Here is a 24,981-nt window from a genome sequence, read left to right on the forward strand (position 1 = left end):
CCCAGGTAAAACCAGTCTTAAGGTGTGCAATAGCAAACATTCCTCAAATTAAATATACTACCACATATTATTCAAATACTTATTTCCCATCTTTTTTTTTTTCCTTTCTCTGCATTAGAATACCTTCAATTACATGAAGAGTTTTTCAGAACCTGGAAAAAATAATTTTATTGTGTAAAGTTCAGTATGGCAAACAGCTGTCAGGAATTGAATGAAGATACTTATTTCAACGAAAAACATTGCCTTCCCACTATGGACAAGAAGTCAGTGTGTATATACCTCCATTTTCCTGATTTTCCACAGACTGGGTGTGGAGAGTTAAATTGGGTGGACTTCTGAGTTGTCCAAAATGCAACTGGGTGTGCTTGCTTCCCTTCTGCAAGTCTGAGTCACTCGGTCCCTCAAGAAGGGTTATGGAATACCTGACAAAAAACTTTTTTGTTTTCAGGATAGTAGGCAAAACTAAGTCAACATAAAATCAGTTTTCAGCAGGGTAAGGTTCAAGGGAATCACAGGAACGATAACTGCTTAAGAAGGTGGTGGAAAAAAACAAGCATGCGAAAACACACTAGGAGAGGATGAGAAAATCTAACACACTTCATAAAGCCCAGCAATGATACCTCATCTTTCTGAAAAGGATTCTGCTAATAAAGGACCTGACAGTAACTTAGAAAACACACCACTTCCGAGAATGGGGAGTCCCAAAATTATGCACATGAATTATCCAGTCACAGTAGGGTCTCTTGACAGGCCCGACTTGAGAATTTTCAGATGAAACATAGCAAAAAAGTGAGCAGCTCAATGTAGAGAAGTTTTAGACTGCCAGTTGTTAATCTGAACAATAGCCACAGTGTTACTGGAAACACTTCTAAAACAGCATTAATACCTAAAGTGAATGAAGAGCCAGATATGACCTATACTGTTGGGCTGAGTTCTCCTGGAAAACTGCATGTACAGAGCAGTTAGCAAGCACTCAGTAAGCAGAATAATTAGAGAGGAATTTTCACTTTTTTAATGACTTTAAGCACCAGATTTAGTGCAATCCCCCTCAGGAATACACATAATTCCTTTTCACAGGTGTTTTTCAGGCCCTGCCAGGCACTACCATACCCTCATGGAAGCAACATAACCTTTGTAAATGTGAATAAAGGAATGTTTGCAGATTTTGACATGCTCTATTTATTTATACAACTACTGACCACTTACCTAGTCACACTTATTCTTCTCTCTTGATGGTAGCTATGTTACAGTGAAATTTCCCAGCCAGACTGCACTAATTCCAATAATCTAGATAAGTACCTGGCATAGTATACCAGATTCTTTTAAATGTCAATTTTCTGTTCTCCAGCTGTGTTTTCAAAGAGTTAAATTAAAAGTCACGTAACCTTTATAATATTTAAAGTTTATAAAAAATGTGTATTTTCATTTCTACTCTGTCCTGAGTTTGGCCAGGACAGGGTGAAATTTTGCAGTAGGAGGGAGCATGGTTAGGAATTTAGAGGTTATTCTGCAACAACTCACTTCATTTTCCAGGGACAGAAGAAAGGATGGCATGGCATTGAAGAGGGAGAGGTCAGGTATTTTAGGGGGTTTTGGTGGAGTGTTGTGAGCAACCACATGTGAATTGTTTGGGCTTTTTTTCTTATACTAATACTGTTATTAGTATTGTTGCTGTAACTGTTATTTATCTCATTGCTGTTTCCAGTAAATTGTTCTTATTTCAACCCATGGTCTTCATCTTTTGTGCCTCCAGTCCTACTCTTCAGCCTGGCGTGGTAGGAGATGTGAGGGAAAAGAAGGAGTTATTAATAAGCACATGGATTGGAGAGTTTCAGTGGGAATACTAAATTGGGGAATACCATTCCTAAACCACGACATACTAACACAATTTATATTCCTAGGTTTACAAGACCAGAAGGTACCCATATTTGGATATCCTCACCATGTTCAAAGTTCACCAGAACACTGGATGCCTTTAAACTTAACAACTGTTATTAGAAAATGAAGCTGATATTTGTAACTAGAAGTGAACTCAGCTGAAAATCCACACAGCCCAGCAGGATATATGGAGGGGCTGCAGCCTCTGGAAGCAGCATGGCTATCTTCATAGGGCTTGTTAGCTCAGGCACCACATTGCACAGAGAAGTTATATTTCAGCTCTGTTTCCAGTCATGACAGTGTAAGCATGTACTGAGCTAGAGTTTGTAACTCTATTCTAGAAAATTTCAACAGTAAGTCTCTCCTTTTCCCATTTCTTTCTTAATCAAAAGAGAGAAGAGATTTAGCTTCCCATACTCAGGGTTGTTTTGTTTTTTTTTTTTTTTTTTTTGATAGAGAATAGCAAGGCAAAGATTCCTGAATTTTTGCCAACTACTGCCTCAAGCAGGCACCTATAACTTGAAAGTGAGATGTCATGAACAAAAAAGTAATGCATATATCCATCACTGCCAGGCTGCTATAAGGCGCCCCAAATTTCGGGATCAGAAATAAATCAAAAGCAAGCATGGAGGTTATCAAGACTAATAAATGACTTGAACTCCCCAAAATAACTTCAGAGAGGTTAGAAAAACCAGGTCTGAAAAGGTATGAGACACCATACTCTTGCTTCTGTAAGCTTACTGTGCCCTCTGTTGATCATTATAATACTCCTTACAGCTACATGAAAACACATTTTCCCAATGATCTTGTCTTGTTCAGGACACTCCGTTCTGTCTAGTCAATAAAATGTAACTGCACAGATAAAGAGCAGGAAATAGTACCCTTTCTTTATTTTATGATGAGCTTGGGAAAATGCAGAATTAACAGGAAAAACTAAAGAACTGTTTAATGGTTAAAACCACCAAATAGTCCCCCCAGAATTCCTACCTTCTTTGTAATTTAATAATTCCTATGTGATAACAAATTAGAGCAGATAGAATCATTCAAACCTTACATAGGTCATCAGTAGCCTGAACAAGACTTATGATTTAATTTGACAAAATTCTCAGAACTGAGGATACTAGGGAACCAGTGGCATCATTGCTTTGATTGTGAAATTCTGAACATTTTGGAATGTAATGGAACTGAAAATAATTTACAACACATTCCAGAATTACAGACATAAAAATACAACTGGAATATAATTCCTATGCCTCAGATCCATGGTCTAAATATCATGTTCACTTATCCACATTGAAATGACTACTAGTGATGCTATGTGCTTGGGTTTAATTAGTTTTTTTCTAAAAACACTTTGGAAGGGAAAAAGGGATCTTAACAGCTCTCTAGTGTATTTCCACACTTGTTAAGTTTCCCTGAAGAAGTAAAGAGGATGGTGATTTCTCTTCCACTTACTCTACCATCAGGAACACAATTTTCTCCTAGGCAAGCTAGAAGATAATTAAAATTGAAGCACATCCCTTTCTGAAAGTATTTACAGAATTTTGATTGTTTGTTACCTAACAGCTTCTGCCAGTTTTTCAAACAGCTCAAGGTCTCAACACCAATCTTTGGTTGAGTTTCTTTGATGTTCAGTTTAGGCTGAACAATGGCTACAAATGCAAGAGCCCCAGTTCACCTCCCCACCAGAAACTCTGCTGGTTGTAGTCCACACACACAAAACACGGTGCCTGATATGCTGTAGAAGACCCCCTTTACATTATTAAAAAAGCTGTCTGAAAATCTCCATTCCTCTTCTGAAACATCTCTGGGGGGGGGAAGGGTAGATCAGACCACTATCATTAAAATGCTGACATTCAAAGTTCTGTGAATATATTTCAGAAATTAGCTTCATAAAGGAATAAAGACATTCCGTATGCTGTTGAAGATGCATTCCTTTGCTGTCATCCAGTGCTAACATTTCCTTTTTGATCTGTCTTGCAAAACTTCTTTCCACTGATGTCTTACATACATGTCTTACCTTTTGCTGGAAGATTTTGCTTTTGTGGGTCGATGTTTTGCTTTATCTTCCACAGTACTCTGTTATGAACTTTATATTTACCCTATAGGGTATATTTCCTCTAACTGTTTGGTTTGAGGCTTTTTTAAAGAACATGTCCCTGAGACTGTCTTCTGCTATGCTGTCATCTTGCAGATATTTATTTACAATTACATGAATCTTCAACTTTGGAATGGAATCTGCTGAGTCTAAATTACTGTGTGCTGATGATAAAATGATACTTCTTTTGTCAACATCTGTTCCTGTAGCCTATTAGATTTTATCAACTTTATGTCAATTCATATCCTTCCACAATATCTCTAACGCTGGAAGCAAAATCTTCCTTTTTCCACAAAATTCTATCCCTTTCAGAGAGACTGGGTTTTTTTCCCCTATGAACATTTATTAGTGTATTTCTCCCTATGCTGACCAGACATTTTTCATATTGTTGTTAGGAAGTTCCTTTCTCTAGAGATTTCCATTTAGCCCTTCTCATGACTGCAAAACCAGAAACCCTATCATCACTCCAAAGCAAGATGATCAAACATGATGAAAACACTTTCAGCGTCCCCAAAGTCCTGTACACTGCTACTGTGCATGTAAAGATAAAACATTTGTTGATGCATTTTCAGTTTTGGAAAAGCCTTACTGTTTCTCAAAATGGCCCCTCAAGCAACAGTTTATTGAGCTAGGCATTTCAAAAAACTGAAGTGAGAATAATAAATGCATCAATTAGATTTTGAGAGTACAATTGTTGTCAATGTAGTCAAAAAGACTTTGGAATTAGGGAGTGGAGATCTGAACAAATAAAATATATAACCTGATGTATCATCTAATAAAAAACAGACAACTAAATTACCCATTTTTGGTACTTTAAACAAAAAGCTGTATAGGATTTGGAATAATTGCTGCATTATTATGGAAGCCAAGCCACAGTTCTTCCTTCTCCATCTGACTACCAGATCAATAAATTTTATCAAGAAAATTTCATATTAATTTTATTTAGTTCAGCCATGTGCTTGCGAGAACTAGTATCTAACCTCTAATTTTGAAAGGTGCCCATTCATGTTTTATGCTTAAATAGGCATTTGTACACACACAATCACATTACCTGTTCTGCCTGTCTGGCCACATGCAGATTCCAAAAGACCAGATGCATTTGCACAGTATCCTCCTAGAACCAAGAAGTATAAGGACAAACTGACCCTCATCCATCTGAATTATGCTGAACACATATTAAATAAATAAATCTGAATTTAGAAACTTGAAGAGATTACAAAATCTCGGCTACAGCCCTCATGGTGAAAAGTACTGCACTACTCCCCAGTCTGCAGTCAATACCTTAGTTTTAAGAAGTGTTTGACAACGTCTTCTGGAAAACCATCTCTTCATTGAGCAGGCAGCTTGAACAGTATGTATTCCAAACTACGTTACGTCATTTTAACCTAGAGAGAAATACCAGTGCTTTGGACACAGAAATCAAGCACAGTGCTGTCCTAATACTGTGATTAATGCTGTGAGCTACACCCTGCCTAGCCTTCCTAATCTCTGGGCTTTCTAATTTATAGCAGAGATGGATAGGCTATCAGTGGGGAATTATGAGGATTACTCGCTGTTTATCTCTCCTTTGCAGAGACACTTTGCTGCTTATAGAATTACCATAAACCCTCCAGCTACAGTGCCACTTCTATACTTATCCAGAAGTCTAGATACCTACTGGGGACAAAATGTTTTGATAGTCAATATATTAGAAAATGTTGGAGTTGATGGATTTTTTTTTTTTGTACATGATTTGAACATACTGTCAGAACTCGTCATGTTACTTCACTGGTAATTTGTCTGCAGGTTATCTTGCATTCCCTTGAAATCCAGTGCTGTGATCTTGTCTGCACTAATTAGAGTTCAGCATTAATGCTTGGAGGTTGCCCTCAAGCATCACCACAGGTGAAACCATTAAACATGTATGCCAAGCCATCTCTGCACTTGCAGCAAGTTATGTAACCCATTTCAAAAGACTTCATCTTCATGGTCACCAGGAATGTTACTGACTCACCTACTATCTGAAACTTAAGGGCTTACAGAAAGTCCTTATATTGTGGAGCACAAGTTTCTTTTGGGGTGAAACTAATCAAAGAGTGTGATGGGAAATAGATGTGCTACTTGTTTTAGTTTCCTGATGAAGGAAGAAATAAAGGGACCCTATAACATTTACTTTCCACTACCTTAAAAATCTGAATCTGTACAGAAAAACTTTGTCCTTTAGAAGGAAATTTATGAATGAGAAACACCAATAAGATAAATATAACACTGTACACCACATTTTTTAATAGTTACATGTGTGCTTTGATGCCCCCTTTTAAATACGCATTGCATTTATAAACAGGATATTTAGAGCCAGGGTGTCTCTGTAATTAAGTGACCATTTAAGCACTAACATTCAGCTAAATTGTACATATTTCATGCTGCTTAGATTTCAATTTTGGCCTACATATAGTTTTATATAACCATATTCTTATGAAACTCTTCACAATTTCCCATTGTTCTTAAACTTTGTACTTCTTAACCAGCCTGCTAAACAGGAAACCTTAAGAACACTTAATTTAAAAGTTCTGAGGCTCTAATTCTATGCATGCATATTTATATACATAGTAAAAATATGTACAACCCAAAGCTTTTTCCCTCCTCTAAGTCACAACATATCATCTTTGTCATTGTACAGTCATTTGTATTTGTCAATGCTGACTTTATATTTAAAGACTGTAACAAAAAAAATTGTTTAAACATCATCTTTGGTTAAAATAAGAACTCTTTTATTCTCTACATGATCTTCTTTCACTTGTTTCTTATACCTACACATATCTTTTGAATTGTAAGACTTAAAAAAAACCCTAAAATCAACCAGATCCAAACCACTTCATGCCTGAATTCCTTTCAGAATCTTATACAATGTCTCAGCATATAAAACACACACATGTAGTCATCCAGGCCCTTCCTTCAAGCTATCATGAAATAAAAATACAATTACTAGAGGAGAAGACCATTCTCTCTACCAATCAGCCAATCTGACAGCCCAGCCTCAGCCCACATTTGTGCAACTGTGTCATGCAAACCTTTAAGGTTTTAGCTCATCTTTTAATCTCTAGTTAGCGCCTCAGTATGTATATACCAGCCAAGATCCAGTCCTATTTTTCTGTTTTTCTAAGTACTTTCTCAGTCATCTTCTGCAGCACAGGACCTCAACTGCCTGCTAAGACCATCTAGAATTGTCTTATCTAGTCAGTTCCCTTCCATCACAGTGGCTTTGCACACTGAAGATCCTTTGATCTTTCCTCTTCTCTGAACTCCAACTACAGTCTCCAAGGGAAAGAAATTATTGAATAAAGTTGTTTAACTGAAGAGAAGGGTACCTAAACATGGAATTTAACAACAGAGACTAATCATACTAATTACCAGTCCATTCTCTCACCCTATGAGAGCCTGCTAACAAAAGGGGAACCATGACCAAGCCTATCCTCTTTTTCAAGCTCAGTCAATGTTAAGTCCATGCCTCAGTGTGCTGTCATATCCTATAAGCAGGATGACATCAACTTACTTTCTTCTGTCCTGAGTTTGTTTGCTTTTCTGGCAGGCCATGCTAAAAACATACAACATTGTTTGGATTTCTCAAGGCATTGGCAATGCAGATAGAGAAAGGCAGAACTGGGAACCTTTCCAACAGGTTCTTGAAGTTTAATAGCATGTTTACATAACATGTGAGACTCTTGATTTAAAAATGGGCCATCTAAATAAGTCTGTGTTAATGGATGAAACATGGGTAAGTCATGTTATCAATACAACTCACACACTTCTCAAGTGCCTATGATCCTGCTCCCACTTTAACTGTTCTTGTCAATTCTGATGTACATACGGCCAACTCTTATTCCTTGTAGTTCCCTGATGCTCCACAGCAGGCTGTATTCCAGGGACACAGACTGTATTACCAAGGGACAACAGCATTGCTTCACCTCTCAGAAAACAACCCATGATTCCTTTGTGCACCAGAAATTTGCTGCTGACAGCTGCAGCAGAACAGTCTCCAGCCTCGCTAGTTCTGCTGCACTGCTGAGTGCAGGGCAAGCGTGAAGCCGTGCACATCCCTTCCAGATCACCTCTCTGTGATCTGTGATTCTGTGGATGAATGCTTGCATACAAGGACTTAATGTCTGGATAGTGAGGAGGGAGGTGTACAGCTGGCTATTTGAGTTTTGATGTCCACATTATTTGTTTGTTTTTTGCTTTCATTAGCTTTGCTGCATATATGGATTCAATGAATTGCGCAGGCTTCTCTCTTCTTAAATGAAAACATCTATTAAATTACAAAGACATCTAAGAAATGTGGATTATAAAAACAAAATAAGGATAGAAAAACTTATTCCAGTGAAACACCCTATGGAGTGCATTTACTTTTGTAAACATTACATATGTTTAACATCATTGCACTAGGAGACTGGGTAAATTTTATCTCAGTACTATTCACCTATTTTATTCACACGTGGAACATGAACATAGATCAAGTAGTGTATTTGGGTTTTCTGGTATTCTTTGCATTTTACATAGCTTCCTTTTTATCTGGGAAAACTTGGAAACATGAGTTCTTGCTGGGATATGTCTTTAAGGAGCAAATTCTGGTTACAAACAAATAATAAGGTGGCCTATTGCTTAATTAATTTGCTCACATTAGTCTCTATTTAGGACATGGTGTTAAGCTCTACTGATGGGCAGTCCTGCTACCAATCTCTGTATCAGTCAATACAGTTTCTTTGGTTTGGTTTTGTTTACAGAATTCTTCAAAGAAAAAACACTGAAGACAAATTAACTCACTTGCACTCCCCATCAGACAGAACAATACCTGCATGCATGTACAACACAAATACACAGTCTCTGATAGTGTTAAGGAAACTTGTGCAGTTTAAAGAGATGTAGAACATCACTAACTGACAGCAGTGGCACTACATCAGAACATTTAAAACCTACTGCAAATAAGAAGATAGTTTGTGACATTTTTAAAACAGCAAATTAATTCCCTTGAGAAAATGTTAAAAATTACTCATTTTGCTATCTTAGATAATGAAAGAACATTCAAGCAGATTACTCTAAGTTCCTGCTCCTTATCCAAACTGAATTTTTTTGTTTAGCAGTTAAGAGCCACTATGCCATCTTCACTGTAACCACCTTGGCATTGCAAAGAAATTCCTGCTGTGTTTCCAAAACCCCATAAAAGTAAAGGCGTCTTTGAAAAAGAAAATTAACAGGAGGGTGTGACTGAGTAACAAAGTAGGGCCCTTGTCATGGCAGGAATAAAAGTGCCTGTGGTTCTCTAATACATTTACAAGCTCCTTTCCATTATGAAAAATGTCTGCCACTACTAATTTTTTCTCATTATTTGCACAGGATTGGAAATGAGGCACTGTCAATTTGAAAGGAATTCACAGAGACACCTTCCTATTATTCTGCTAGCCTATACCACAACACTGTCCATTTTATTTATTACTTTGCTGAGCTGGTCTTTCCAAAACAAGCAAGCTGATAGAATTACCCCCAAGCAGTTGCCAAAATAATGATTAATATTATTACAAACGAATGCTTCTCATAAAACAGAGACATAAAACAGATTTCCTTCGACATGAGCTGCAAAAATCCCTCCTTGGCTCAGATGCTAGACACTGCTTGAAGAACATCACCTAGCTCTGAAGATAAAGTTCATGCACTGATCCTTCCCAGCTGAGGCCACCATGTAGCTATTCTTACCTTCAGATCACCAACAAATGCTGGCAGGGATAATGTCTTTCTAGAAATACCTGCATGCTGCTAAAGCACCCTCAGCACATACTATCCATGACTTACTTCCTTCAAATCCTTTTCCTTTCTTCCCCCAACACCCACAGTCACAGCTCCTCCCTACGCCTCCTCTCTTAACTCCTTTAGTTAAAAGTTTATAGACAAAAAAAGGCAAAGTTTTATACTGAAAAGGAAAGATTCACTACTGTAGGGGTATAGAGTACCACAGACTTTTGATAGGAAGGAAAGGAGCTACATTTCCTCCTCATAGGTTTGCAGATCTTACAGAGATGTAAGTCAAAGACTGAATCTAAAACTAAGAGACAATTTTATCTAGCAAGGAGTGACACAGTTATCAAGGAAGAAAATATCCTAGAATATCCTAAAAAATAAGCTATTGCTTACTGGATGATATTCAGGACAGTCAGGTTAAATGAGGCATAAACTGTAATCAAAATTGCAACCACCAAGCTGGAAAGACTGGCAAAGAAAATGAAGACAGGAGTGCTCTTCTGGGGTGACAATAATACAGCAGCAGTGAGAAGACTAAAACCTATCTAATGCAGATTATATAATGCTGTACACTCAATTATAAAAGAAAGCTTTCTTAAAGTTGGAAGCATTCGTCTTCAGGGGCACCCTCAGCTGATGCAGAAGAGTGAGCCCCTCCAACTCACAGCAGCTGCTCTGTGGAGCCTGCAGCGTTACCCACTCCTGGTGGGATGAAGGAAGGAAAGGATGTAGAAAAGAAAGGAAGATGAGTGTTGTGGTTTCACACTGGCTAGCCACTAAGTACCACAGAGCCACTTGCTCACTCCTCTGTATCATACCCCCAGGTGGGGAGGAGAGATGGAAACAAAATCTAAACCTCAGGGGCTACATAAGAAAAGAAAAAAAACCCCAAAATATAACATTAATAATAACAACAATAATATCAATAATAATTTACTAATAATGATACAATTATACTAATATAATATTATACTAATATCAGAAACAGCAATAACAAGAACTGTAATGATAAGAAGAGGGAAAGGGAGTAACTGAACCCAAGGGAAATATGTGATGCATAATACAATTGCTCACCACCCACTGACTAATGTTAATCACATCCCTGAACCACAATGAGTGGCTTCTGAACAACTCTCCCCAGCTTTTATACTGGGCACAACATTCTACAGCATGGAATACCCCTTTTGCAGGTTGGGTCAGGTATCCTGGCTGTGCTCCCTCCCACGTTATTGTGCAACTCCTCACTAGCAGAGCATGAGATACTCAAAACCCCTTGACTAGGTGTCAGCACTACTTAAAAACAGTGTGTTATTAACATTATTCTCATACTAAATCCAAAACCACAGCACTGCACCAGCTACAAAGGACAAAATGGACTCTGTTGCACCAAAATCAGGACATCTAAGTAACAGACTGGCAGGAAGTGGAAAAGGCATCTGTAATAATAAATATAGATAGCTTTTCTTTTGTTCGAGCTCTCAGCTACGCTTGGTATCACTTACCAAGGTATTTAATGTAGAAAAAGTAAACAAATACATTCTCCAAAGCTGCTGTGCAGCTTTATCATCATGTTAAATGAAAACATCTGTGCCCTATAAAGTAGATGGCTTTGTAGTAGAATTTTGTTTCAGAACTATGTTTATCAATGAAAAAAAAGATCAGTGTATTAGACTCAGAATGATAAAGTATCAGATTTTTGTGATACTTACAGCTAAGCATGAATGACACATAACAAGAACATCAGCTAATGACGAAGCTCATGTTAATATCACACTCAGCACTTAGAAAACATCAACCATGTAGTCAGCTTTCTTCTGCTAGAGCCAGAGAATTCAGAAGAGGAAAATTTGTCAAAGTTATTTCATTTTCTTTTGTGAGCACCTGCTAATTTAAAAAAACCCCATAACTTATGCAAAAAAAGGCATCCTGTATTTTTATTTCCTCTTCCCATAAGACCCAGTTAAAAGCAATAGGATGAAGTATGCAAATGACACATTGCAAGAGAAGATGTCTGTACCACAGCACAGGGTGCTGTGGGACTCTGTGATATTCACGGTTCTGCATAACTTAATTTATCCATTAGCAGATAAATAGGAACTGTTAATACTCAGGAGATGTTTGCTCAGGAAGTTTGAGTGGCCTAGGTTGTTCTGGTCCATTAACAGAGAAAGCATTGTTCAATTCCTTCTCTTACACAACAGACAGTGTCTCCTGGGTGCCACCGAGGCCACTCTGTGATGCTCTAGCAGTAAAACTGCCTTGAATTAAATTATCCAATAATTATGGATAATAAATATGGCCAGGGGAAAAAAAAATCAGTACAAAGCAGGGCCTGTTCCTCCCCACTGTGCTCCTGGGAATGGAGCTCAGCTCTTGGTTATTTGTATGTTGTGCCAAAAGATAATGTACTCACAGGCAGAGTCCAGAGAAGACCTTATGCCCCTCTAAGGTGTCACGTGGGATTTGGCTGATTTTTGGTAAATCAGTCACAGAATGACTAAACTGGTTCATATTTGTCATTGTGCTGTCCATGCAAGTCCTTAATGGTTAAGGAAAGGCTGTTCTGGGAGATTCTAATCTCCACAGAGCCTCACATTCTCTTCAGAAAGATGTCAGAAAGATGTCCAGGATCAATGTAAAGGTTTCAGTAGCAGGGAAGGATCCAGTTTTGCATAAACATTAAGGCAAGTGTTGTGCACCTTTGATAAACACACATATTTGCTGAGAAAGAAAGAAAGGACGTTTTGGTCCTCCAGACTTTATATATTCTCAAAGTTCTCCTGTAGCCTACATGGGAAAATTTTACAGTATGTTATATTGAGATAAAACTTTTTTAGAAACTTCAGCTTCACAGGAAGTTTGTCGGGACTGTGTGACTCAAAAAATACTTATGATTTGGGGCCTTAAACTGCTCTTTGACAGACTCAGTTATACCAGAAATATGAAACTGTTTCTGGCTAATGCTGACAATTACTTCAACACAGCAGTTACCTTCCGTATAATGACACATTGCCCAAATTTCCCATTTCATATGGCTATTTTCCACACTGTTGTTCCTGAAAGTAGAAAAGGAAATCAGTTGTCACTCAGGCCTATCACTTTTTACTGTAATGAACAGTTTGAGTGTATGATATGCATTCACAGAAGGTTGGGAAAAGATTCTATCTTTTTTAGACATGATAAACAAGGACTTCCCACAATAATTCAGTAGGATTGATTTATGCTGTCATGATCAATCTGGGCATTTTATACTTTCTCTTTCTTAGGGCATTTTTTCTTCTGTGAGATTAATTGTTTAGCATTGCTAATTTCTAGTGAATATCACATTAAAATATGCTGAAATCTAGGAACATGTGTAGAAATATTCTGAGGTTGACCACAGCAGATGCTCAAATGCAATTCAGTTTTGTAGAACTGCAGTTTGACAGAGCAGCAATGGAGCACTCTAATGTACTGAGGAGGAGTTACCAGCATACACATTATCGAGAGGGATGTGAGGCACCCCAGTAAATCAATATAAATTCCAAAATTCAGCCTCAGACTCTTGAGATGGAATTCTAGTGGCACGCAGGAATAAATCTGAAGATGACACCCAAAAATACAGAGGCAGTACAGGCACTCTAGATCCTAATTTTAAGTACGTTCTCTGTATCATGTTATTTATGCTCACTGCTTTTCTACTGCATTACTTGCTCATAAATAAGCTACAGGTAGTGAAGGGGGCTGCAATGGAAACATTCATTGCACAGTCCCTACTTTCTAGGGGATGCCAGGTTGCTTCTAAAATGATCAGCACTGTCTGTGTAAGTCCACTGAAATGAGAGTCAATGTCAAAACTAATCTGCAAATTTTGGTACAAAAATAAAGAGGCTTCACTTGTGGCTAACCCAGATATGAACTAAGATGCAACAGTCAGAAATATTTTAAAAGGTTTTGTCCTGGAGAAATACGCAACAGATCTTAGGTGATGCTACGTTAAAAAAAACACAATAAAGTTAACAAATATGACAGAAAAACCATCCAACTTCTTTTAGCGGAATATGAAAAACAATCTAAGATTGTAAAGAGTAGATGTTTACTATACATTTAATTACATAGATTAACCAAACTTCTCAGTGGCCAGCAGCAAAATTTTATTGCAAATACTTAAAAAACTACATTCCTTTTCTGTATTTGTTTCATTTCATATCCTCAAAAGGACTTAAGAGCTGCCAATCTGAGAAGCAGACAAGTGTCATGTGATCAGAGAGAACTTAAGCTCAGTTTTATCAGCCAATACCAACTAAAATAAGCATATTTCATGTCAACATTTCAATCCACAAGGCCAGAGTTTCATCATCCTCACCTGTTTAAAGTAATACTGCCTCTCTTTTTAAATTACCTTTACCCACACTTGGAATTGCACAGCTACAGCTAAGACTATAAAAATTTCTAGTGCAAATCACCATATCACAAATTACATGGCTGGATGAAAAGATGCAAGTTTCAGTAGAAAAGAAAATGCTTGTTTCTGACACTTATTCTTTGCACATAAAGGTAGCGGAAGAAATATCAATCAATAATTAAATATTTTCTAGCATTATAGATTATTTTAGTTCAGTTAAGACTTTTTCCTTCCACAATGTCAATTTAGCAAAAAAATCCAAATACATCCTGAAGTAATGAAATGAACCACAGTGGTCTCTTAAGTATTATTTTTTATGGGCTAACCACAGCTAACTGAAGTAATTTACAGTGTATACATTTAACTTATTATACTTTATATTTATATATATATATGCACATACCTCTATACATATATATTTAAGCACTTTCTAGTAAGTCAGTAAAAGCACTTCTGCTCTAATCAGATAATAAGCAATACCACTGCAGAATCCAGTGGAAAGGGAAATAATTTAATTTAAATGATTAAAATGAAGAATTTTATATATCACATATTTCTTTGGAAATTATGCATGTGCAATGTACACTGTACATTTTGTACTAAACTAATCTTTTCATGAGTTACCCACAAATTCATAGCATACCATTTCCAACTACCTCAGAGACACCCATAACAAGGCAAACTATGCTTTGCATAGTTCAAGGCATCCACAGTAAACTATTTCATGCCAAAATATTATCTATTGATAAGAAAAGACAGACAAAGCCACTTTTGCTGTTCATATTTTATCTGAAGAGTAAAACATCTAGTCATCAGAAAAAATGAAAAATTACTTTCTATCATCATGCATTACAGAGAAGATGGAGCAATTTATTAGGATTATAATACATATTCATATATGGCATGAAGAACGCCTTTATTTCTTCATGTGATTTTCATAATTCTGCTGCACTCTCAGCAACTGTTCTCTTTCCTCCCCCAAATTCCCTTCCCACCTTACTGCTGCAAAGCCACACTGAGATGCTGTGAACCAGAAGCAGAGAATCCCAAGAATGACAAATGGTCCATGACTGTGCTTGGTACCAAGTGCTCGCTCAGAAAAAAGGCAAGAGAGAAACTGGCCACACTTTATTGTGCCACAGAATAGCAGAAATGTAGTCATTATCTGCCAACATCAGACAAATTCAGCCTTCAGATAAAAGGCCTATGTTTTGAATAGCAGGGACAAATTGCAAGTACAATCCATAGTTTCTCTATTCATAATTATGTTCAAAATTCAAGACACTAACTTTTTAAGATTACATGCTCATTGAAACTCAAGACCTGAGCTATTTGCTACATATACAGGTCAATCCTCCAATATTAATTAGTTTTTAAATTGTAAACTGTTCAAACACTTTTAAAGCTTATTTCAAATTTTAAGGATTTTGATAGGTTATATTAAGATATCAGAATTTTTAACTGCACACACTGCAACTGTAAGTAGACTGCAAATTTTTCACAACCTCGACTCAACTTTTCTGAAATAAATGTAGTGTTTCATAAAACACATAAAAATACTGCATCTAATTAAGTGAATGCCAGAGACAGACCTAAAGTCTAAACAAAGGTTTATCAACAAAATTTAGGGGCTTATTGAACCAAGAACAGAACTGCTCAGACTGTTCCAATGGCTTGGCCTTTTGTAATCAAAAGGTATTTAATTTGAAAATAATTATTCTTTGAGAGACACATATTTGTATTTCAAAGAAAAGAGGCCACCTGTTCACAGGAGTTCCTGTGTGATTAGCGGAAATCAAATGACCAAATTCCAGTTTGCCTTGCAGCCTTCAAGTTTTTGTACCCCAATGTTATGGTTAGGCACATCCTTCTCCCAGAAACCTTTAGTGCTTCTCCAGAATTTGAGCTTTACTATCAAAGTACAGTCAAGGTTCAAACTAATTTTGCCACCTAGGAAGAGAGTTTATATAATTAAAACAGCTCTGATGACACATTTGTTAAAAAAAATAAAGCATCCAGCAGGGGTCAGTCTCAGAAGAGAGGTTGTTTGGAATAAATAAGTAAAAAGGGAGAAAAAGTCTCCTTAAGTATTATTGAACATAATACAGATCTGTTAGTCTCCTTTCAATTCCTGTTAGATTTCAATCATTAGATTTCCTTCACTTTCAGTTCTGAAACACGTAGATATATTATGTTTCATTAATATAGGTGATGAGGCAGCTGGGTGATGACTTCACTTAAGAACTACAAAAATGGGCGCTGAATGGAAGAACGCCCATTGTAATTGTTTAAAATAAAGCTTGAATATTTATGAAGTTCCTTTAACAGAGACAATCCAATAGCAACATTAGATTTTATTTTAACTTATTAACTGTAATTTATGTATACACTGTCTAATTCTGCCTTAGACATGACCTAACACTTTTTCCTGTGATGCTAGTAACTGTAAGAGTTCATCTTAACTTTATTGTGACTATTTTCATAAAACTGAATTTATGCTTGAAACACAGAGCCAGCAGCCTATTCATCTACAAAAATGAAGGTTCCACATAGTGACTTATGTTGGCCAGTTGCAAATGCCAGAACAAGTTCTAAGGTCCAGAAACATGGTGTTCCTGCAATTGCAAATATTCTTGCTTCTCTGGAAGAACCACCCAAACAAGCTGACCCTGTGGAATGGAAGCCTCAACCAGACTTAAATTCCAACAGTTATTATTCTGAGGAGCCTTGGAGAAGTCAATTCCATGGGATATCTGCTCTGCGATGAAACAAGGAATAGAAGATAAGGCTGTAAAGAGCTGTCTGTTGACCACTGCTGTGTTTAATAGGACACACGATGCAGTCACCTGGACTGAAGTTCTCCAAGCTCAAGAATAACCCACATCATAGAAAAAACACATCTATAAATTCCTACTCATGTAAAAATTTACTATCAACCCCCCCTTTAGTTTCTTTGACTTTTTAGTGGTTAACTATTGCACTAAAGCTGCCCAGAAAAGAAATATCCCATTTGCAATGGATATAGTTAATGAAACAGATAATATTCCATGAGCAAGGTAAAATCACTAAATAATTCAACTCAAGCTTCCTAAAGAACATTAGCATATTGTAACTTTCGACAATACCAATATTGTTTGATATTAACCTATTTATTGTTGTAATGCCCTGAAATCCCTTGTACCTATTACTCAAGCATTCCCATGCACATTCTATCCTTTCTTCTTTTAGTGGAGTAGTCTAAATGCTACTTAAAGATTAAAACTACGAATTACTATAATTTTAACATTCCAATACTTATATTACTTTTTGTAATTTCATTGTCTTATGCACTGATGGCCAATTCAAAGGAAGATTTAATTCCAGAGGGGATCTATCATGCTGCAAATGTAATTTTTTCACATGAAGTAAGAATAAATCTCATCACCTTACAATCCTTCAAGGCCCTCCTAATGACAAAATGATTTACTGACTTGACTGAACTATTTTTTTTCTAAAAATTTAGAACCATCAGAAATATTTAATGACTCAATTTAAAGTGCTGAAATAGAAGCACACTGAAAGAATATTAAAATGTTGGTATTCCCCCAAGAATTAACACCTGTCATGTCAATAGGTTTTGAAGTGGAAGACATCATGTCCATTTCAATTGCAAATTTGCAAATAAACACTATAAAAGGAATGTGTCTTATTTCTGAAGAAGCCTGAAAGAAAGCACCATGCTCCTTGCGGACTGCAAGATTTGCCAAGGTTTAATTATGGAACCTTCATATTCTTTTCACTTCAAAAGCTAATCATGTATGAGAGGTATCCCCTCTCCTCTGGAAACTACTGGCTGTAATTTACAGCAATACAAAAGATAATTCTGATATTGATTTCACTATTACAGCACTAAAATAAGGCTTATATGCTTTGCCATACCATTTCTATTAGTGAAATGCCACACTTTCCAAGATATATCAGACAAAAAAAATATACATTACACATCTTTAACCTCAACATGGCAGAGCAAATCATACCCAAATGTTGTATCTAAGACTCTTTGCTTGATAAATTTGATCCAACTACAAATAAAATTATTAGTTTTTTACAGACACCAACACTTTTAAATAGCAATTCAAAATATACACTTAAAATACCGCTCTTTCTGGGATGATGTATTTTCTAGGCAGCATAGTTGTAGCTGACAAGTGGTAGCCTATATGTGAAAGAAAAATCACACAAAAAACAAACTCCAAAAAACTACTACCCATTTCTCTTTAAACATACCAATTTCTGCATTTGTAAAGATGGGCCATATTGGACTAAAAGATAATGTGTTTGCAAATATCTGAGAAATGTAGCAGCATTTCTATTGCAGAACATTTAAAAAAAAACCCATCAAAATGCATTAGAGTAAAAAAAAAATTGAGCAGCAGGTAAAAGATGCAGTAGAGGAACAAATCAAACAGAAATCAAGATTCTACTTCTGTATATATTTATATATATGTATATGTTCACATAAACAGAGACCCCAGCTGGAACTAATGATTGTGTATAACTAAACACTTTGAAAAATTAGAAATAGTTAAATGGATCATCCCATTTCACTAGATAAGATGAAAATACCAGCAAACAATTCAATTTTTTATTAAACTATTTATGTGTGAAACATGCATGCATGCATTCTCCAGAACCACTATAATGATGTGTATATTTATCTGACTTTATGCTACTGACAGCATATTTGATCAGCTCAAGGTTCAATCAGAACAAACTCCACAGCTGGTAGCTTGAAAACAATAGAACAGATAAAAAAGAAAAAAACATGCTTGAGGGCATGGGAGTTGGATATTAAACCACTGAGATAAAATACATCTTCTTATAAAGTTTTAGTGATCACCAATGCACAACATCCATTACTACAAAAGGGAAAAATCCAAAAACAATAACAATGACTATACTGTAATCAACTGTTCAGGAACTTCAGTGCTATACTTCTCAGAAACTAGCATAAGACATTTTAGAACAGTTAAAGGATTGTTGACAGTGTGAAAAAGTGTGAAAAGAATTTTGGGACATGGCAAATGACTAAAAAGCTCATTCTGATATTTACTGATCTGTATTTTCTTGAACATATCACTGAAAATAGTTAAGTTCTTGCAGACAGCCTTTAACATTTTGATGGAACAAAGTTCCTTTGGTAGCTATTTAGTGTCTGTCCTGGTTACACTCCACTAGAATTTTACTTTTTCTCCTAGTTGTAGGAAAAGAACAGTAGCATTATAAGCACACTCTAAATTGTCTGTGGCTGTTGAAGCTGTTGAGGCAACACAACCTTCAGCATCCTACCTAGTCTTGTGGCATATGTCAGGCTTTTTTGGGAAGGAGGTCACCAGCTCAGTGCTACAGGAGCTCTGCTTATAGATAGGAGTAACCAAAATTCAAACACTCAGAGCCACCTTTCTACTCAAGTATGCAACTGGCTTACACTAAAAATCAAAGATCACTGTTCCACATTCCAGAGCCTGCTTAAACACTGCCCTTTGAATTCATACAAAATACATTAAATCTACTGTTGCTTTTATTACTGTGATAAATATGCTTTACTATTTTATTTATTTTCAAAATATTTTTGATTTGAACCCACAATTTTTTTATCCAAAACATTACTGTTAGACAGGTTCTCCATTTATGCATCATTTTGCATACTTTTGCAACATCCTTTGTTTTTGCCCACTAGTCAAGGAATTGAGATTTCCTACATTCTTTTTCACTTTTAGTGAAAGTGGCAAAAGCATAGTAGCAAAGGCAAAAAGTAATTCAGTATTTTTTTGCGTAATGCAGCTCTCATTTGATGTGACATAATTCAAAATATGTCATAATACAAAAATAAGTAATTATATTTTTTTATATAGAGAAAGCTAGCAATATGTGCCAGGTTATCTGCCATATGTATTTTGTTACTAAAGAAATACAGTATGGTTTTATTTAGGGTGTTAATAAAGCCTATTTAAATGTTTCCTTAAATATATGGTGACAGTTTTGCTCCACTAAGATGAGGAAACAAGAGAAGAAATGTTCTAGACTAACTCAAAATTTCTTTTTCTGTGTTTTCCTTATTTTGAGAAAATGCTATATTTCTACTTGCAAGTTAAACTGCCTTCACAATTTTTTAATGCTTGTTGTAACATAGAAAATGTCACAAACCATTTTAATTCCCAACCCTTTGTTGTACCACAACAGGGTTAGTTCAATTAATTCTGGGGCCACTTGTACTCACCAGAAAATGAAAATTACTATCCTTGCACCTTCAGTTAAGGGAAATAATTTTCCTGTCTTTGTCTAATTGGGCTTGAACAGAAAAGCTATTGGCTTCACTTCTGGAAATAATATATCTTGAGATCATAAGAAAATTCAGGTAGGAATGGACATCAGGCAGTCTCTATTCAAGCTCCTGCTCCAAGCAGACTCAGCTGTGAGACCAGGCTTGGGCGCTTGGGGCTTTGTCCAGCTGGGTCTTGAACACACCAGAGAACAGAGCCAGCACAGGATCTCTAAACAACACAACGCAGCACCTGCTTGTCCTCAGAGTGAAAATGCTCCTCCTTCTAGTCATTCTAAACCTCTTGTTTCAACTCATGGTCATTAAGCTGAGTTCCTGCCTCTGCACCTCAATTTGCCAGAACATTTGCACTGGCAGTGGTTTGGAGCCAAATTTTCATGGGTCCACTCCTGAAATGTTCCCTTAGGTATGGTATGGTATAGTAATGTCAGATTCCTATAAAGGACCACAGCAAACCAGACAAAACCTGGATGACTTTCCTCAATCTCATTAGTTCTCTGCATGATTCTCACGTCAGTGAGGCTGTTTGCAGGAAATCCAATAAAGGCACTGTTACATATCATGGAGTTCAGTTTCAGATTAACACACCCAGCATCTGTTGTCTACATGCAAGAAAGATATTTAAGTTTGCTGTTACTTAGATAGCTAAGGCCCAGTTCTGTTGGGGTCAGAAATACCTTGGAACATTCCTTCCTGGCTCCAGCAAGCCCATTAGAAGGCTGCAGGTCTCCTACAGGTCCCGTGGCATATTTATCTATCCCACATGGATGTCTCAAGCACACCGCCACATTTTGAATGATCCTAGAGGCATACAAAGGTGCCAGTGATTTGAACCTGTAGGAGATGGATATTTTTATCATTCTTTTGGCCTGACTACCATGGAAACATGCAGTACATTGACTATTTGAGAATCTAGACACCTAGAAAGCATTTAGACACCAACATATGCTTGCACTAAAGTGTCCTCATTACAAACTAAAACCCAGCCACAGCCTAAGATCATGAGAGATGACAGCAGACAATTACAGCTCATTAAATGAAATGTCAGTGCTCAGTGGTATGGGTGAGAACCATGAAATGGTACCACCATATATTGGGAAGCAGCTTCTTCACATTTTGTCTCAGGCTTCCAATCATATACACATTAATGACAGAAGTTCCACCTGAGAGAGTAACAAAATTTTTCTACGCCTTCCTTATCCTGACCACTTCATCTAGGAAATGTTAAAAAGCAACAACAAACGAAGGCCAAACATGGTCTGTGAGGTAGAAGAGATGAGAGGTAGAAGTCAAATCCTACATAATCTCTAATTCCTTCTTTCTGTGAATCTAACACTGCTATGTTGCTCGAAAAAATGGCAAAAATAACATACAAAACTAACATGTACCTTTTGAGAAACAGAAGATAAACTGACTTCTCAAATATTCAGGGTTTCCATACTTTGTGGAAAACTAAAAGGGCCTTCTAGACTTATTTCTCTTGAGAGTAGCAGAGATTTTCATTTGTTGTAGCTTTGAAATACAGTGGCAGCCCTTGACCTTAAAAAAATCTCCAAATAAATTCAATAACTTCTATTAATACTCCTCTTATTTTTTTCCAGGAAAATTTCCATGTGGATTGAAAAAGTAAACTAATAATAGTGAAATCTACCCTGCAGATGTGGAAAAAGTATGAACAAAAAATGAAAATTCCAGGATTTTAAGTAAATATGATAATATTGTCAAAAGCAGAAAATATTCCTGAGACACAGGCTGTTTATTCTGCTTTTCATTTTCTTTAATTTTCACCATTTTCTGATTGTTGGGTTTATTTTCAGTTGTTTTGTTTTGTTTTGTTTTCTAGCTTTTGATTGGTACTTCTAATGTTTTTCTCAACTTAGTCTGTTTTTCTCAGCAGAATAATCTATCCCAGACAAATGCCTAATTCTGCCCTACACAACCTTATGGCTTCTTTTAGATCAAATGATGCAAAACACAAACACTCCAACTGCACAGAAGTGCAAGCTGAGGTTGAAGGATTACTGTGACACTACTATAGGTACAACATTGTGAAAGTATTCATATAATGCTTTTATTAAATTCCTTTAAAAGAATGTTCATGAATTATTCAACTGATTAAAAGTTCAACAATTCAGTTGAACAATTTTGCAAAATGGTTTGAATAAACTACTTTATGAGAGAATCCAAACTACCTCTGGCTTCAAGTATTATGAAGCCATCTGAATGAATTCCTATATTATCCTAAATATTGCTCTGTGAAAAATTTTGTTGTGTTCATTTGCTCTATATCTAGGCCAATAAAATTAATGAAAGGTAATACTCCATTGTCTTTCTCATAATTGTGGGGTCTGACAAATCTACAAGTTAGCTATTGCTGGAGAAGAATCTCATCACCTTCCTATGAAAAACACACTTTTTCCTTAAGTAATTTTTTACCTAAAGCATAAATTAATACTAACTTTGTCGTGAGCAGCATGAGAAATACTGTGGGATCCCTTTATTAGAGGAAGGTTTAATTTCATAAATGAATAATCTCTTTTTCTTTTTTGATATTTTGCAAAATACTTGTTTATGGCAAACTGTCACTTGTATTCAGATTTAGAATGTAGAAACTACTGTGATGGTTCCTTGGAAATGCTTAAAATAGATAAGATGGATTGACTGATTGCATATTCCTTTGAATTATTGTGAAAGTACCAGATCTATCTAAATCATGCCATGAAAAAAGTGGAGTTAGAAGTTATGTAACTTCAAGTTGCTATAAATTGCTTCTTGTTGAAAGCTATATAAAACATTTTCAAATCTGTCATGTTCCACCTCTTCTGCTTAAAAAAATAAATCCAAGTGAAAATGTCCAAGAAAAGTATGAATCAGGCTTATGTTGTTAAGTTGGAGCAAAAGCTTGACACCATCAAGACTGGATACTCTTTAGCAATTAAATCAAGAATCTGGTCCATTTTCTGTCCAGAATGTATTTTTTACAGCAAGAAACTGTATTTTATTAGGTTAGCTAAAACAGTGTAGCTAAATAAGCAACAAAATCAGATGAGACCTACTTCTCTTCTCACAAACACACCATTGCCATTTTTCGTTTAATCCAAGTTTGATTCTTGAACACAGATTTTATCTACCTTCTTTTGCTGCTGACATTCCCACCTGCCCTCAGAACAAGTTATCTCACAAAGCAGCCAGGAAAATGCATTTTCTACTTCTCCTCCCACAGCAGCATGCCAGATGACTGTGCAGCAACAGCATCCCAGAGAACATGCTCTACAAGGTCTGATCTGACCTCCAGACTTTGCCAGAAAACAGTCTCACATCATGGACCAGTCTGACCACCCATAAAGCAGGAGGAATGTACAAAGAGAGCATGGAGGAGCCAGAAACTGCTTTATCTGTAGCACTGAACAGAAGAAATGAGCACAGCAGACGGCAGAAGATAATACAGCACTTCAAGCTGTGGGGCAGCACCCAGATGCTGCTTTTGCTAGTCCTGAGAGTACCCACCATAGCCAGCAGGAACTGCAAAACCCTTGAAAGTGAGATGAATGTCAAGCCCTTCTTTTCTAGCCTAAAATATGTATTGAATTTGAGAAAATAACTGCTTTTCCCTCATTTGGCTATTTTATATATAAATATATAATATTTAATATATATATATAAATGTATACACACACATAGAAGTTTTTTAATGGCAGTGAAACTTTAAATCTTTTCAGAGTTTTACTGGGACCAGAGACTGAAATTAATTCAAGTGAGGCTTTGAAAGAGGGCATCCAGAAAAGGTACAAAGGTACTCTTCATTTTCTTCACCACCTCTGCAAATAAAAACTTGCTTACTAGCAGTTCTGCCTTCCCCAATTAAACAGAGTGGCTAGCAAAACAAAATAACAAGGGGTCATGGCAGAATTAGAGCTGATATGTTGAAAGTGTGTATCACTCAGCACTGAGTACCACTTCATGATTACACCCGATTTTGTACTCTAAAAGACAACAGCCTCCTACAGCAACAAACACAATTATAAGACAGATACCATTTATCCCAGGAAACCTATCTGCTACTTAAAAAAAATACTAGAAAGGAAAAACAAGACCTTGTGGTAAAATTAGCTGAAATTAGCTCTGATGATGATGTGTTCTTTAAATTGGGAAAGAAAAAAGCATGTTTTTATTCAGCATGATTTATTTTTAGACTGGCAAAGACACAATGGTAAACAGAACTGGAGCTCTGTGGGCACCTTCTGAGGTTAAATTACCTTTCATGCCATTTGCACAGAAGACTGTTCTCAAGCAGCTTGAGCAGATGGTCGGGACACCATTGTCCGTTTACTTGTATCCACAAAGATAAACGATTGCTCTCTGAAATCCTGAACAATATGGCCCTTGTGATGCTTTAGGCTGCCAAGGAGAAAAAAAAACAAACAAGCATAAATATAAACTTAGCTGAGGAGTACAAAAGAGTTTTGATTGATGAAATTTCATTTTGAACAACAAGTACATATGGAATAATATGATTTTTTGGATTATAAA

General features: G+C 36.4%; 1 protein-coding gene across 7 annotated transcripts in view; it reads right to left on the reverse strand.

Annotated features, from left to right (window-relative positions):
* The window catches only part of DLGAP1 (DLG associated protein 1), a 400,895-nt gene that overhangs the window by 295,459 nt on the left and 80,455 nt on the right, over positions 1–24,981 (reverse strand). For 6 of the 7 annotated variants that reach the window (XM_054285394.1, XM_054285396.1, XM_054285398.1 and 3 more), the window contains one exon: positions 24,708–24,849. The gene's annotated coding sequence lies outside the window, so the exon portion shown is untranslated. Of the gene's footprint in view, positions 1–21,128; positions 21,286–24,707; positions 24,850–24,981 lie in introns of all 7 variants that reach the window. The other variant, XM_054285397.1, reaches the window with a different exon arrangement.

The sequence above is a fragment of the Melozone crissalis genome, unplaced genomic scaffold (assembly GCF_028551555.1).
Source record: "Melozone crissalis strain CALT ecotype California unplaced genomic scaffold, PUWL_Pcris_2 ptg000042l_1, whole genome shotgun sequence".
NCBI classification, from domain to species: domain Eukaryota; kingdom Metazoa; phylum Chordata; class Aves; order Passeriformes; family Passerellidae; genus Melozone; species Melozone crissalis.